At 40.3% G+C, this 16379-nt stretch overlaps 1 protein-coding gene and 1 non-coding gene across 2 annotated transcripts in view; one reads left to right on the forward strand and one right to left on the reverse strand.

The window, feature by feature from the left end:
* Window positions 1-16379, forward strand: part of KCND2 (potassium voltage-gated channel subfamily D member 2) — a 552914-nt gene that overhangs the window by 492012 nt on the left and 44523 nt on the right. The gene's annotated exons all lie outside the window — the stretch shown is intronic.
* Window positions 8347-8418, reverse strand: TRNAS-GGA. The gene has a single exon. It is a non-coding gene; the product is annotated as a tRNA-Ser (tRNA).

Raw genomic sequence — 16379 nt, forward strand, 5'->3', positions numbered from 1 at the left:
AAATTTTCACACATGCCCCTTTTCACTGGAACGTGAGCTGGATACAGCCATCACTGCCATCCACTGAATTGAATGGGCAATTCAGTGATAGCTGCCTCTGCTGCACATATGGAGAAGGAAATGGCAACCCCTCCAGTATTCTTGCCTAGAGAATTCCATGGACAGAGGAGCCTGGTGGGCTACAGTCCATAGGGTCGCAAAGCGTGGGACATGACTGAGCGACTAAGCATGCACTGCTCATCAGCAACTTCCTTCAGGAATTATCCAAGGTCAGTGTTCTTCCATTCTTACTACTGCATGACAGGAGTCAGCATTCAGCCATCAGCATCCAGATGGTGACATTCAGGACCTTGCCAAACTCCCTTTCAAAGGTTGTGATCCCTCGTGAAGTTGCTCAGTCGTGTCTGACTCTTTGTGACCCCATGGACTGTAGCCCACCAGGCTCCTCCATCCATGGAATTTTCTAGGCAAGAGTACTGGAGTGGATTGCCTAGCTGAATATTGAACTCATTTTTTTTCCCCACTTTTTACAGTTAAAATTATTTGGAACAATGTGGCTATGTTGACGGAATATGTGGCTGCCAATTTTTTCTTTCAGATAGCTACAACGGAAAAATGACCTGAGCCTGCTCATTGTAACATTCAGAAGGACAGTGATCACACAGCACTAGAACCTAAATGGGGCCCTAAGTACAAGAAAGAGAAAAGAAAGTGCATCCTCGGGGTGAGAAATTGGATGTTTGTTAGAGGTACATGGGACTTGCAGAAAAGTGCTGACGCATTGCAGGTGGCTCTGGTCGCACTGTGGTGCCAGGAGTGTCACATCGGCAGGTCAGACCGAACTTGCTCGGTAATCGACAAGGACTCTGACATGGACGGCAAAAAGCCAGGAGCAAACCACTTCCCAGAAATCCCGCCTGGAGCTACACAAAGTCGCTTTATTTCACCACTAGCCTAGCACACTTGTCTTGTGAAACTTTTGACAAAATACTATGTGCATTTTGGGGAAGCATCCACATCTTTGGTGATTTCCCTGGCATCTTTCTGGAGCCAATAATAAAAATAGCAATAGCTAAACACTTATTGAGTTTTTACTGTATGCCAGGCACTGTGCTAAATTTATATTCATTTCATCTCATGTAATACTGGCTGTTGGCCAAATACTATCCGGGCCTGTCTACTTTCCTTCTAATAGAATCCTGAATGAAAAAGTCTAGGTAAGGAATATTACCTTTCATAACCTCTATCTGTTTATTTAAGAAGAACAAAAATCAGTATCAAGTGTAATCAACCATAACATATCCAAGTAGCAATTTTTAGAAAAAGGCACTTCTAAAATATCAGAATTTCATAATAAATTCTGGTTTGTTTTTGGATGATGCATTATTCAGGATGATAGAATTCCCAAGATGATCTTTTTCCTAAAGGCTTACATATGCCTTATAAATCCTTGAACTTCAGCTTGAAATGCAGAAGTGATTCTTAAATCTTAAAGCCCCGGTCAGGTGTGTTATTTTTCTTATAATGTATCTCTTCTTCAAAGGCTATTCCTGCTCAATGAGAAAATTCACAGTCTTGAGTATTTATTTACCAAGGTTTCTGTTCAAGGAATATTTAAAAGCTGTTGACCAGGTCGTTGATTTCAATGGCAAGCCATAATCATTTCACAGATAGTAAGAAAAGAAGCACAAAAAGATAAGGGCGTAACACAAGCCATGTTTAAATGCCCACATTTTGAATCTTATATATATACAAACTTCAACAAAATTCATAGAGTATTTGCTATTTGTAGTCAACCAAGATCTGTGTTAAATACTATTTTGCTCCTTATCACTTGAGTGACCACATGTAAGTTACCTAATTTACCTAATTTATCTAATTTTATTGTCCCTATGCATATCATACTACACTATGCATGGATTAGAAATAATATATGTAAAACACAGCAGGTGCTATTGATAGCAAGTATTACTCTCATTTTCCGGTTGGTAAATAATCTAAATGACATAAAGAGTAAACCCTTTAAAATGAATAAACATGTGGAATAAAATTTAAGACACTTTTTAAAGGAATTTAAATGTTTAAATGTCTTTAACACTGCCTATTGATATTTTCTTTTGGAATAAAACTGTAAACTATTAGATGTGAATTTACCAGAGGTAGATAGTGCCTCTAGTGGTAAAGAGCCTGCCTGCCAATGCAAGAGACATAAAAGACAAAGGTCTGATCCCTGGGTTGGGAAGTTCTCCTAGAGGAGGAAATGGGAACCCAATCCTGTATTTTTGCCTGGAGAGTCTAATGAGCAGAGGAGCTGGTGGGCTTCAGTCCATGAGGTTGCAAAGAGTCAGACATAATTGCAGCAACTTAGCATACACAATAGTTTCTATTCAAGGAAAAACAGTTCTGAGCTATGACTGGGATTCTTGTACACTATCAAAATAGGCAAAATTTCATAGAAGGAAACCAGGCTGTGCTTCAACACTTATTTAGGAACTTTGAGCTGTACCACTTGTAAGAAATCAATGACCTTAATGTAAAAATGAGGGGTTGAATTATACAATCTCTATGGCTTCTAACATCCAAATGTCATATGTTCAAAAGCACATAAAATTCCACCAGCAGAAATTAATTCCTTTGACTTTAGACACTGGTAGGTAGTGTGATATAACAGATAGAGGTTAGTTTGAAGTCAGCAAAGCTGAGTTCCAGCCCAGCTTTGCTTTCCAGTTACATGATCTTAGCAAGTTATTATCAACTCTGAGGCTATTTTATCCCTTTTAAAATGTGGATGATAGCTACCTGCTGAGGATGTTGTGAACATTAGAAATGATGTTGATATTCAATAATTTACAGTATTCTATAGTCCATGGAATTCTATCCAGTCCATGGAATTCTCTAGGCCAGAATACTGGAGTGGGTAGACGTTCCCTTCTCCAAGGGATCTTCCCAACCCAGGGACTGAACCCTGATCTCCCACATTGCAGGCAGATTCTTTACCAGCTGAGCCACTAGGGAAGCCCATTCAATAATTGTGGTGGCAATTCAATTAATCACAGCTATTATTTTCCAGAGTCCTCCAGTAAAATGCAAATTCATTGAGAAGGATGATTTTTTTAGGACTTTTTTTTTTTTTATCTACCTGGAAACAAGAAGCCACTCAAGTCCCAATAAATGAGAGATGTGTAGCAGAGGTGGCAGGATATTTCAGAGAGACCCATGGATCTCAAGGTGGAGTATCTTAGAATGGAAGACTGAAAAGGAATAAAGGTCTTACTCTCTGCCCTTCTTTATCTCTGCTCACGTGATATTTCCCCTTCTGCAATATCTCTCTTCTTTTCTTTACCCTTTCCTGCCTTAGTATCCACAGCTCCTTGGAGCCCTCTTCTATCTCTTTTATCCCCATGTATGTATGTGAGTATGTGTGTGCTCAGTTGTGTCTGAATCTTTGTGACCCCATGGACTGTAGCCCTTGGGGCTCCTCTGTCCATGGAATTTTCCAGGCAAGAATAGTGGAGTGGGTTGCCATTTTCTACTCCAGGGAATCTTCCCCACTCAAGGATCGAACCTGCATCTCTTGTGTCTTCTGCATTAGTCAGCAGATTCTTTACCACTGTACCACCTGGGAAGCCCTTTATCCCCATAAAAGTTTCCTTATTGAATAACCTCTATTTCACTTCCAGCTGAGGAACAGAATGTAAAACCAGTAGGTGGTGTTGTGCAGTTCACAGTTCAATCTATGGAGTGTAAGAAAACCCTTTGGAATGGGAATGTAGTAGAAGCTAGTACTCCATCATAAAACTAAAGGTAACATTAAATGCTTGTCACCATAACATTAATTTTCTAATAAGATGCATACAGTTGAAATGAGGATGGATACAGTTTAGGGGGGATGCTGAAGCAGGTAATTTTGAGGACCCTTTTAAGGCAAACATGCAAAATGAATGAAAATTTTCATAGAAAAATATTTGTTTAGAATTATGAAGCTATAGCAAATTATATACTTTAAGAAAGTCAAAAATAACATAAATATTACAAAATCCAGAAAATATATCTATGAATTAATCTTTTAACACACATCTGTTAATATTTTCCCATATTTTTAGGTTGCATACTTACTGCACACCTCCTTGCTTAATAATAGTATTTGTAGTATTTTCTCTTTTTATTAGCCATGCCTCAGGGCATGGTGTGTGGGATCTTAGTTCCTCAACCAGGGTTTGAACCCATGCCTGCCATATTGGAAGTACAAAGACTTAACCACTGGACCACCAGAGAAGTCCCTGTAGTATTTTCTACAGAGAGAATATAAACAGAATTTGGTTTTTGCTACAGCATGGATGATCAATGGAGAAGGCAATGGCAACCCACTCCAGTACTCTTCCCTGGAAAATCCCAGGGACGGGGGAGCCTAGTGGGCTACTGTCTATGGGGTCGCACAGACTCGGACATGACTGAAGCGACTTAGCAGCAGCAGCAGCATGGATGGTCAAAGTTAGGCTTTATTTCATTGATAGGTGGTATGCATAAAAGGCTTCCCTGGTGGCCCAGATGGTAAAGAATCTGTCTGCAATGCAGAAGACCTGGGTTGGATCCCTGGGTCAGGAAGATCCTCTGGAGAAGGGAATGGTTACCCACTCCAGTATTCTTGCCTGGAGAATTTCATGAACAGAGGAGGCTGGTGGGCTACAGTACGTGGGTTCGCAAAGAGTCGGACACTATTGAGTGACTAACACACACACATTTATGCATCAGTTCAGTTCAGTCGCTCAGTCATGTCCGACTCTGTGACACCATGGACTGTAGCACGCAGAACAACAGGCCTCCCTGTCCATCACCAGCTCCCAGAGCTTACTGAAACTCATGTCCATCGAGTCAGTGATGCCATCCAACCATCTCATCCTCCATCGACCCCTTCTCCTCCCGCCTTCAATCTTTCTTAGCATCAGGGTCTTTTCAAATGAGTCAGTTCTTCACATAAGATAGCCAAAGTATTGGAGTTTCAGCTTTAGCATTAATCCTTCCAATAACTATTCAGAACTGATTTCCTTTAGAATGGACTGGTTGGATCTCCTTGCAGTCCAAAGGATGCTCAAGAGTCTTCTCCAACAGCACAGTTCAAAAGCATCAATTCTTCTGCGCTCAGTTTTCTTTATAGTCCAACTCTCACAACCATACATGACTATTGGAAAAAAGGTAGCTTTGACTAGACAGACCTTTGTTGGCAAAGTAAAGTCTCTGCTTTTTAATATGCTATCTGGGTTAGTCATAGCTTTTCCTCCAAGGAGCAAGTATCTTTTAATTTTATGGCTGTAGTCACCATCTGCAGTGATTCTGGAGCCCCCCCCCCAAATTAAGTCTCTCATTGTTTCCCCATATATTTGCCATGAAGTGATGGGACCAGATGCCATGGTCTTAGTTTTCTGAATGTTGAGTTTTAAGACAACTTTTTAATTCTCCTCTCACTTTCATCAAGAGGCTCTCAGGTTCTTCGCTTCCTGCCATAAGGATGGTGTCATCTGCATATCTGAGGTTAGTGATATTTCTCCCAGCAATCTTGATTCCAGCTTGTGTTTCATCCAGGCTGGCATTTTGCATGATGTACCCTGGATATAAGTTAAATAAGGAGGGTGACAATATACAGCCTTAATGTACTCCTTTCCCAATTTGGAACCAGTCTGTTGTTCTATGTCCAGTTCTAACTGTTGTTTCCTGACCTGCATAGAGATTTCTCAGGAGGCAGATCAGGTGGTCTGGTATTCCCATCTTTTTAAGAATTGTCCACAGTTTGTTGTGATCCACACAGTCCAAGGCTTTGGCATAGTCAGTAAAGCAAAAATAGATGTTTTTCTGGAACTCTCTTGCTTTTTGGATGATCCAACAGATGTTGGCGATTATCTGTGGTTCCTCTGCCTTTTCTAAATCCAGCTTGAAGTCTGGATGTTCATGGTTCATGTACTGTTGAAGCCTGATTTGGAGAATTTTGAGAATTACTTTACTAGCATGTAAGATGAGTGCAATTGTGTGGTAGTTTGAACATTCTTTGGCATTGCCTTTCTTTGGGATTGGAATGAAAACTGACCTTTTCCAGCCCTGTGGCCACTGCTGAGTTTTCCAAATTTGCTGGCATATTGAGTGCAGCACTTTAACAGCATCATTATTTAAGATTTTTAGGACACTTATGCATAAAACATATTTATTGCTTATGGTACTATTACAGGCTTGTTTCATAAAAAGGCAAGAATTCTGTCTTTCCAGAAGTGTAGCTGAGTACAATTCTACTTTTAAAAGTGTATGATGCAATGTACCCTGCATTATCAATTCTATCCCCAGCAGGAGAGAACTTGTCTTTCACTTTGCATTAATGGGAACTGAATCTTTCGCTTCCTAGTTTACACATTTGATGACTGACAGAATTTTCCTTAGACTAGTTCTGGCTAGTCTATGAGAAATAAACCTATTTCTGTTCCCAGATGATGCAGAACATATTTCTATATTGATAAAGATTCTAGCCTTGTACCTGTGTGTGAGGTACCGGATGACTGACGCAGAGGGTGGTAGGTATATACCTGCAAATAATCCCTACACCAAGACAGCTATGACAATAGTAACTGTTCTTGGGAGTGTCTATGAATCCCATAAATGTAGCCCACTAAAGATGGGGAAACAGTGTCAGACTTTATTTTTCTGGGCTCCAAAATCACTACAGATGGTGACTGCAGCCATGAAATTAAAAGACGCTTAGTCCTTGGAAGGAAAGTTATGACCAACCTAGATAGCATATTCAAAAGCAGAGACATTACTTTGCCAACAAAGGTTCATCTAGTCAAGGCTATGGTTTTTCCTGTGGTCATGTATGGATGTGAGAGTTGGACTGTGAAGAAGGCTGAGCGCCGAAGAATTGATGCTTTTGAACTGTGGTGTTGGAGAAGACTCTTGAGAGTCCCTAGGCCTGCAAGGAGATCCAACCAGTCCATTCTGAAGGAGATCAGCCCTGGGATTTCCTTGGAAGGAATGATGCTAAAGCTGAAACTCCAGTACTTTGGCCAGCTCATGTGAAGAGTTGACTCATTGGAAAAGACTCTGATGCTGGGAGGGATTGGGGGCAGGAGGAGAAGGGGACGACAGAGGATGAGATGGCTGGATGGCATCACTGACTCGATGGACATGAGTCTCAGTGAACTCTGGGAGTTGTTGATAGATAGGGAGGCCTAGCGTGCTGCGATTCATGGGGTTGCAAAGAGTCAGACATGACTGAGTGACTGATCTGATCTGATCTGATCTGAAACTCAAACTAAATGTATACCCAATTTAATCCTTTAGTCAGATCCTAAAATGCTCCAACACTCTCTGACCATAGGGGAAATATGAAGGCAGGAAAATAAAAGTAGAAAGAGATAGCAGCACTAGTCTATAGAAATACAATAATTGACTCTATAAAATTAAATAAATAAAAAAAAAAAAATTAAATAAATATATACTTGACACTGTGGACACATTGGTAGGCCCCTTCCCAGAGCCCTGAAGTTCATTTGCCTTTGGTGGGGGTGAGCAAGGGGTTGTCAAACACGAAGGATGCTGCTGAGGGACAAGGCAGGCTGCAGTAGGACACCTTTCCATCAGCCTGAGGGCTCTGGATGATCAAGGGAGGAAGCAGTAAGAGAGCCAGTGATAAGAGGCACAGTGACAGCAAAGACCACCTTCCCCATCACAGGATTTTCCCCGGGGACAGTTCTATACTTGCCAGCCTTTCCCAGATGTTTCTGCTTTGGCATGAAGCTAGCTAAGTTGACCTCAGACCTGGGATTCCACCAGGGAAGGTGACAGGGAAGAGCCTGTTTTCAAATAAAAGAGGCATATGGGAGATGATAATTCCATGATTGGCAGAAAGGGAGAGACAAAAGTGACAACTCAAAGAGAAGAAAGGCACTTTTTTTTTTTTCATAACAGTTGCTAAAATCAATGACACGTAAAAGAAAACTAAAGACAGGAAGGAGAGACCTTCACTAGCTTTCTTTTATTGAAATGCTCTTATGCCCAAAGGGAAGTGTGCTATCACAATTATAATGAAACAAAACTGAGTCCGACAGCGTATAGATTCAGACCATGAACTACAGCCTCCCAAGTAAATTCATTAGAAACTGATATGCATGTATAAGAAAGAGCTTGGAAACGAAGACAGAATGAACAAAATGGAATCCTATTCCATACTTAAAGTGAAAGTGAAGTTGCTGAGTCGTGTCTGACTCTTTGCGACCCTGTGGACTATAGCCTACCAGGTTCCTCCCTCCATGGGATTCTCCAGGCAAGAGTACTGGAGTGGGTTGCCATTTCCTTCTCCAGGGGATCTTCCCAACCCAGGGATCAAACCCGGGTCTCCTGCATTCCAGGCAGACGCTCTAACCTCTGAGCCACCAGGGAAGCCCATTCCATACTTAAAGTTCAGCTAAATATCATTAAAGGAGTGAGTATGTTGATAATGACGGAGAAGGCAATGGCATCCCACTCCAGTACTCTTGCCTGGAAAATCCCATGGATGGAGGAGCCTGGTAGGCTGCAGTCCATGGGGTTGTGAAGAGTCGGACACAACTGAATGACTTCACTTTCACTTTCCACTTTCATGCATTGGAGAAGGAAATGGCAACCCACTCCAGTGTTCTTGCCTGGAGAATCCCACGGACTGGGGAGCCTGGTGGGCTGCCGTCTACGGGGTCGCACAGAGTCGGACACGACTGAAGTGACTTAGCAGTAGCAGCAGTATGTCGATAATGAAACTTCTAGAAAAATATTTACACACATACTGCCTAATATGAATGGATAATGAGGATAGGCAAAAAAAAATCAACTTTTAGACAGGCTAGTGTCAGCCTTCTAATAATGATAAAGCTCTCTTGTGTTCACTGTAGACTATTATCAGGACTGTCCTGATGTTTTTATGTGTATCAGACAGTCTTCATAAATGCCTTATGAGAGAGGTATTTTCATTTCTTCCTTTGATCAATTCTTTTCCCAATTATCTCCTCCTTATGTCTCAACTTAAGTATTTACTACCCAAAATAAATTGGGTCTCAATACCCTCCGGAGAAGGCAATGGCACCCCACTCCAGTACTCTTGCCTGGAAAATCCCATGGATGGAGGAGCCTGGTAGGCCGCAGTCCATGGGGTCACAAAGAGTTGGACATGACTGAGTGACTTCACTTTCACTTTTCACTTTCATGCATTGCAAAAGGAAATGGCAACCCACTCCAGTGTTCTTGCCTGGAGAATCCCAGGGATGGGGGAGCCTGGTGGGCTGCCGTCTATGGGGTCGCACAGAGTTGGACACGACTGAAGTGACTTAGCAGCAGCCCCAGCAATACCGTCCCCAGTTTTCTTTTTCAAAATATCTTCATATTTTTTCATAGCCCTTATCAGAATGTGTAATTATGCACTTATTTTTTATCAGTTTAATTTCTGTCTTCCTCGCTACCATGTAAGTCCCATGAGGGTAAAGAAAGTTACTTGTGTGCCTCACAGAAGCACAGTATGTTCAATAAATATAGGTTAATTAAATAAGCTCAATAAAGGTTAATTAAATAATTAAATGATGAGAAAACTGGAGCTTAGAAAAGTGAAGCCATATCCAAGTGGCAGAACATGATTTAAATCAAGCTCTGGGTGACTTCAAAACGTTTGAAATTAACCACGGTTATACCCTGCTCATGCCAGCTAGGCTACATAATTTGCAGAACTGAGTGCAGAATAAAAATTTGAGCCTCTGTTCAAAAATCAAGGGAAAAAGTCCCTTAAAAACATTAAAATGCAGAGCTTTGTCCCTTCTTCCATAGTTTATCTTCACTTGTAATTCTTTGCTACTTATTGTGATTCTAAATAAAGAAAACTTACAACTTTAAATTACTACCATGAATTTTATTTTTCATCTTTACACTGGGCAATATCAGTGTGAAATGCAAATATGAATATTCCCCTTATATGCAGAAACAGCAAAATTACATAGTTCATATTTCATAATTCAAATACATATGTGTATTTTGGTTTTATAAGAATAGTAGAGATGCTAAACAAAATTAACTCAGTTGTTTTTATGTACCTTCATGATTATGTTCTCTTTATACCCACATTGTCTACTGAGCTTGCTGATGAGTGAGGAAGCCCTGAGGGAAAAGCTTTGGGTTGCTCCTGATTGCCCTGTCTTTCCCCTTTCCTTCTCGTTATCTTCAGCATAAGTGGTCAGCAAAGGAGGAAAAGAACAGGAGTAAAAAGGGGTGTATGTGGTGGAGGTTCTTTGCTTGTTCATGTTTCTTAGGATGCCATTTCTTCTTTCTATATTAGAACCACATTCTGGTTCAAGAGGAAAGCGTGACTTTGCAGGGCTGTGAGCACCCCTACTTCCTCAGGCGGGGATGTAACGCTCAGAGCAAGATGTACTTGCTCTGTCTTGCTGAACTCCCACATAGTGTGTGTGGATCCCCCAGGAGCCTATGCCCATGGGACGTGTTATATGCAAATAGAGCAGCAAGAACAGCTGACTCCCAGGCTGTGCTCCAGCATCCCACAGGATTGCACTTACAAAACACAATCTCAGATGGAATTAATAAGAATTTCAAGATGGCAGCAGCAGAGCATTAAACCCAGCAGGGGGCCTTTGTGAGCACATGACCTTGTGCACATGCAAAGTCACACACCTGTGAAGCCGGCCCTGTGCACTCCGTGTGTCTACTGTGTTTTGCTGCTTAGTACCTGATGGCACTTTAATCACACTCCAGATTCACAATAATGAATCATTATAATAAAGATCCATAATTTCAATATACTATGAGGACAAGGAAGAATGACAAATATTTCCTAAGCCTCTTTTCAAACTTCTATTGTAACTGATAAGGAAAGCACATGCATATGTTTGCACACCAGGAATAAGGAATTATTTTTATTTGCAGACATTTATAATTGCTTTGCCATTGACTGAGCTATTAAATATTCAAATCTGAGCAGGGAGCAGGTAATTTAGTGCAGCAATATTTTCTCCTCTGTCTCATTATAAAAGTTGAATAAAAGTTAAATTATACAATAATGCAATTGCAAATATTTTAGCCAGGAGGGCACTGTACACTTCAGTCCCTTTGAAAAGAGAGACAATGATAAACAAAGTTAATTATCATCTCAGTCCTTTTAACCTGAGTTGATTTTGCATTTTGCCTTCAGTGTCCCCTGACATGAATCCCAGTTCTGAAGGCAAGTGCTCCAAACAACAAGTTTTCTTATTTACCATCATAACTTGTGACTGTCTTGGCTTAAGCAGCCACGCTAAGATTGGTACTCAGACTGTATCAAGAAAATTAACAAACTGAGGTTTTTAGCTCTGTTTGACAGATGGGAAAATTTAGTCTCATCGAGGTTAATTCACAGCCAGGCTACATGGCAGCAGTAGTATTTGCACTCAGGTCTGGCAAAACATGCATCCTTACCTGATGCATTCTTACTGCACTCACTAAAGCAAGAGATATGGCAATGATAATATCTGTATGGTTTTACAAAACTAGAGATATTGTACACTTTTCCCCCCTCAGTCTGAGTTTTTAATTTACATTAATCAGGTAACCATGTTCTTAGGTAAGTTTTTTGTCTGTCTACACTGTTTCTCACATACTTTCTGCTTTTCTGCCACTACTTTTCTGAAGATATAAATGAATGGAATATTTCCTTAAAGTGAAACTGAAAGTCGCCCAGTCGTGTCAGACTCTTTGCAACCCCATAGACTATACTGTCCATGGAATTCTCCAGGCTAGAATACTGGAGTGGGTAGCCTGTCCCTTCTCCAGGGGATTTTCCCAACCCAGGGATCCAACCCAGGTCTCCCGCATTACAGGCAGATTCTTTACCAGCTGAGCCACAAGGGAAGCCCAAGAATACTGAAGTGGGTAGCCTATCCCTTCGCCAGTGCATCTTCCCGACCCAAGAATCGAACCAGGGTCTCCTGCATTGCAGGCAGATTCTTTACCAATTGAGCTATCAGGGAAGCCCATATTTCCTTAAAGTGAAAGTGAAAAGTGAAAGTGAAGTCTCTCAGTCGTGTCTGACTCTTTGCAACCCCATAACTGTAGCCTACTAGGCTCCTCTGTCCATGGGATTTTCCAGGCAATAGTACTGAAGTGGATTGCCATTTCCTTCTCCAAACTATACCACAATTAGAAAATTTTATACTAAACATTTTCCTAGTTCATATATATGACACAAAAATATAAAATGTAGATTAAATATTATATTTATATACTTTTTATATATTGTATGTCACATTCAATGCTTATATAAAAATGATAAATTATCAGTTGTCTAAAGTTCAATCCCTGGGTTGGGAAGATCCCCTGGAGAAGGAAATGGCAACCCACTCCAGTACTCTTGCCTAGAAAATTCCGTGGATGGAGGAGTCTGGTGGGCTACAGTCCATGGAGGTCTCAAAGAGTCGGACACGACTGAGTGACTTCACTTTCACTTTTCACTTTCACTTTAAGAGATATCATATCTTCTCATCAAAGATACCGATTTTAGCATTTGATAACAGATTCAAAATACTGATTTCATCAATATAGTGCATATGTACATTTAGATCTCTAAGTTTATATTCCACATGTTCTGTAACATTTATTATTTATTCAGTAAAGCTGAAGGTCAGTATATGTTAAGCAATGAATTTAACATTGGATTTAAATGACTTGTGTATACTTTTCCAGGAAACCTAAAATAGTTCAATGTCTGTTAGCTATAAAGATATTCTTGTCCAAACTTAATTTAAGGAGCACCAAAGAAATTGAAAGAAATTATATTTTCTAATGAAAACAACTAGTACCAGATAGGCCATGGAGAGGGTTATGCCACCAGCAGGGATCCAGTAGGATTCCCTAAATTAAATTACATAAGAAAGTAGCCTTTCTTGTCACTGAGGATTTGACACAACTCCCCTGGATTTCCTTAGGAATAAGTAAAAAATTTTAAATGCTTTTCGTGTTTTATACAAGTTTTGTTCAGATTCAGCTAAGAGAATATTCTGGTTCTCATACTTAAGGGTTTAGTTTCTGGGCAAAAGGAGTTCATAACAGATTTTTCAGAATGAGTTCACTTTTTATTTTGGTTCATTTTAATATGAAGGATCACCAAGATCTGTATGTAAAGTTAGGAGCACAACTAATTTTATTTAGTCTCAGGCCATACTCAGACAACACAAGAGACAAAAAATAAAAATATATAAGCTAAAGTGGACAGTAAAAGAGCTGATTGTGTAACAAAGACTCTAAATAAGGTTAGGGAAAATTAAGAAGACTGAGTGCTTGCGCTCCAGAGTTGGCAGCTGATGTCTCAGGTGCTTCCTCCCAAATGAAATGATTAAAAGTCGATGTGATCAGGCAGAACCAAGGCTTTTTGCTCCACATTTTGTCAGCATGGACGTTAAAAGGACTGAGATTAAAAGCACTTACTCCTTGGTTTGTTATTGGTGTTCAGATGCTAAGTCGTGTCTGACTCTTTGCAACCAAGGGACTGCAGCACAACATGCTCCTCTGTTCTTCACTGTCTCCTGGAATTTGCTCAGACTCATGTCCACTGAGTCAGTGATGCTATCTAACCATTTCATCTTCTGCCACTTTGCCTTCAATCTTTCCCAGCATCATGGTCCCTTCCAGTGAGTCAGCTCTTCACATCAGGTGGCCAAAGTATTGGAGCTTCAGCATCAGTCCTTCCAATGAATATTCAGGGGTGATTTCCCTTCCTTGCAGACCAAGAGACTCTAAAGAGTCTTTTCCAACACCACAATTTGAAAACATCAATTCTTCTGTGCTCAACCTTCTTTGTGGTCCAACTCTCACATCCGTACATAATTACTGGGTAAACCATAGGTTTGACTATATGGACCCTTGTCAGCAAAGTGATGTCTCTGCTTTTAAATACATTGTCTAGGTTTGTCATAGCTTTCCTTCCAAAGAATAAGTGTCTTTAATTTCATGGCTGCAATCAGCATCCACAGTGATTTTGGAGACCAAGAAAACAAAATCTGAAACTGTTTTCACTTTTTTCCAGTCTCTTAGCCATGAAGTGATGGGACCAGATGCCATGATCTTTGTTTTCTGAATGTTGAGTTTTAAGCCAACTTTTTCATTCTCTTCTTTAGTTGTTCTTCACTTTCTGCCATTACAGTGGTATTATCTGCATATCTCAGATTGTTGATATTTCTCCTGGCAATCTTCATTCCAGCTTGTGCTTCATCCACCCTGGCATTTCTCATGATGTTCTCTGCATATAAGTTAAATAAGCAGGAAGACAATAATAACCTTACTGTACCCCTTTTCCAGTTTTGAACCAGTCCGTTGTTCCATGTCTGATTCTAACTGTTTCTTCTTGACCTGCATACTGGTTTCTCAGGAGACAGGTTAAGTGGTCTGGTATTTCCATCTCTTTAAGAATTTTCCACAGTTTCTTGTGACCCACACAGTCAGAAGCTTTAGCGTAGTCAATGAAGCAGAAGTAGATGTTTTTTCTGGAATTCCCTTGCTTTCTTTATGATCCAGTGAATATCTGAAATTTAATCTCTGGTTCCTCTGCTTTTTCTAAACTCAGCTTATACATCTGGAAGTTCTCAGTTCACATATTGCTAAAGCCTAGCTTGAAGGATTTTGAGCATAACCTTTCTATTGGGCTTCCCTTGTAGCTCAGCTGGTAAAGAATTTGCATGCAGTGCAGGAAACCCGATTCAATCCCTGAGTTGGGAAGATCCCCTGGAGAAGGAAATGGCAACCCACTCCAGTATCCTTGCCTAGAAAATCTCATGGGCAGAGGAGCTTGGTGGGCTGCAGTCCACCAGGGGTCACAAAGATTCAGGCACGACCGAGCAACTAACACTTACTTACTTACTTTCTATTAATAGTATGTGAAATAACCTCAATTTTGCAGTAGTTTGAACATTCTTTGGCATTGCCTTTCTTTGGGACTGAAATGAAAACTGATCTTTTCCAGTCTGTGGCCACTGCTGAGTTTTCTAAATTTACTGACATATTGAATGCAGCACTTTAACAGTATCATCATTTAGGATTTGAAATAGCTCAACTAGAATTCCATTATCTCCACTAGCTTTGTTCATAGCAGTGCTTTCTAAGGCCCACTTGACTTCACACACTAGATTGTCTGGCTCTAGGTGAATGGCAACACCATTGTGGTTATCTGGGTCAATAAGACCTTTTTTGTATAGTTCTTCTATGTATTCTTGCCACCTCTTCTTAATCTGTTCTGCTTCTGATAGGTCCTTACTGTTTCTACCCTTTATCATGCTCATCCTTGCATGAAATGTTCCCTTGATATCTCAAGTTTTCTTGAGGAGATCTCTAATCGTTCCCATTCTATTGTTTTCCTCTATTTCTTTGCATTGTTCATTTAAGAAGGCCTTCTTATCTCCCCTTGCTATTCTCTGTAACTCTGCATTCAGTGGTGTATATCTTTTCCTTTCTCCCTTTCCTTTCAGTTCCTTTCTTTCCTCAGCTATTTGTAAAACCTCCTCAGACAACCACTTTGCCTTCTTGCATTTCTTTTTCTTTGGGATGATTTTTTTTCACTGCCTCCTCTACAGTGTTACACGACTCTGTCCATAGTTCCTCAGGCTCTCCATCTACTAGATCAAATCCCTTGAATAAATTCATCTCCTGCACTGTATAATCATAAAGGATTTGATTTAGGCCATATCTGAATGGCCTAGTGGTTTTCCCTACTATCTTCAATTTAAGCTGAATTTTGCAATAAGGAGCTCATTATCTGAGCTATAGCTTCAGGTCTTGTTTTTTCTGACTGTATAGAGCTTCTCCATCTTCTGCTGCAAAGTATAATCAATCTGATTTCAGTATTGACCATCTGGTGATGTGCATGTATAGAGTCATCTCATGTTTTTGGAAAAGATTGTTTGATATGTCCAGAGTGTTCTCTTAAAAAGATTCTATTAGCCTTTGCCCTGCTTCATTTTGTACTCCAAGGCCAAACTTCCCTGTTACTCCGGTTTCTCTTGACTCCCTACTTTTGCATTCCAATCCCCTATGAAGAAAAGAACAACTGTTTTTTTGTTTGTTTGTTTTTGGGGTGTTAGTTCTAGAAGGTCTTGTAGGTCTTCATAGAACCATTCAATTTCAGCCTCATCAGCATTAGTTGGGGCATAGACTTGGATTACTGTGATGTTGAATGGTTTGCCTTGGAAATGAATGGAGATCATGCTGTCATTTTTGAGGCTGCATGCAAATACTGAATTTTGGACTCTTATTGACTATGAGGGCTACTTCACTGAATCTGATTCATACTTGTATCCATGGATTCTATTTAATTTTTTAAAATATTTGTTTTGTTTTCCTTTGAAGTT

Source organism: Bubalus bubalis, chromosome 8, assembly GCF_019923935.1.
Source record: "Bubalus bubalis isolate 160015118507 breed Murrah chromosome 8, NDDB_SH_1, whole genome shotgun sequence".
NCBI lineage: Eukaryota > Metazoa > Chordata > Mammalia > Artiodactyla > Bovidae > Bubalus > Bubalus bubalis.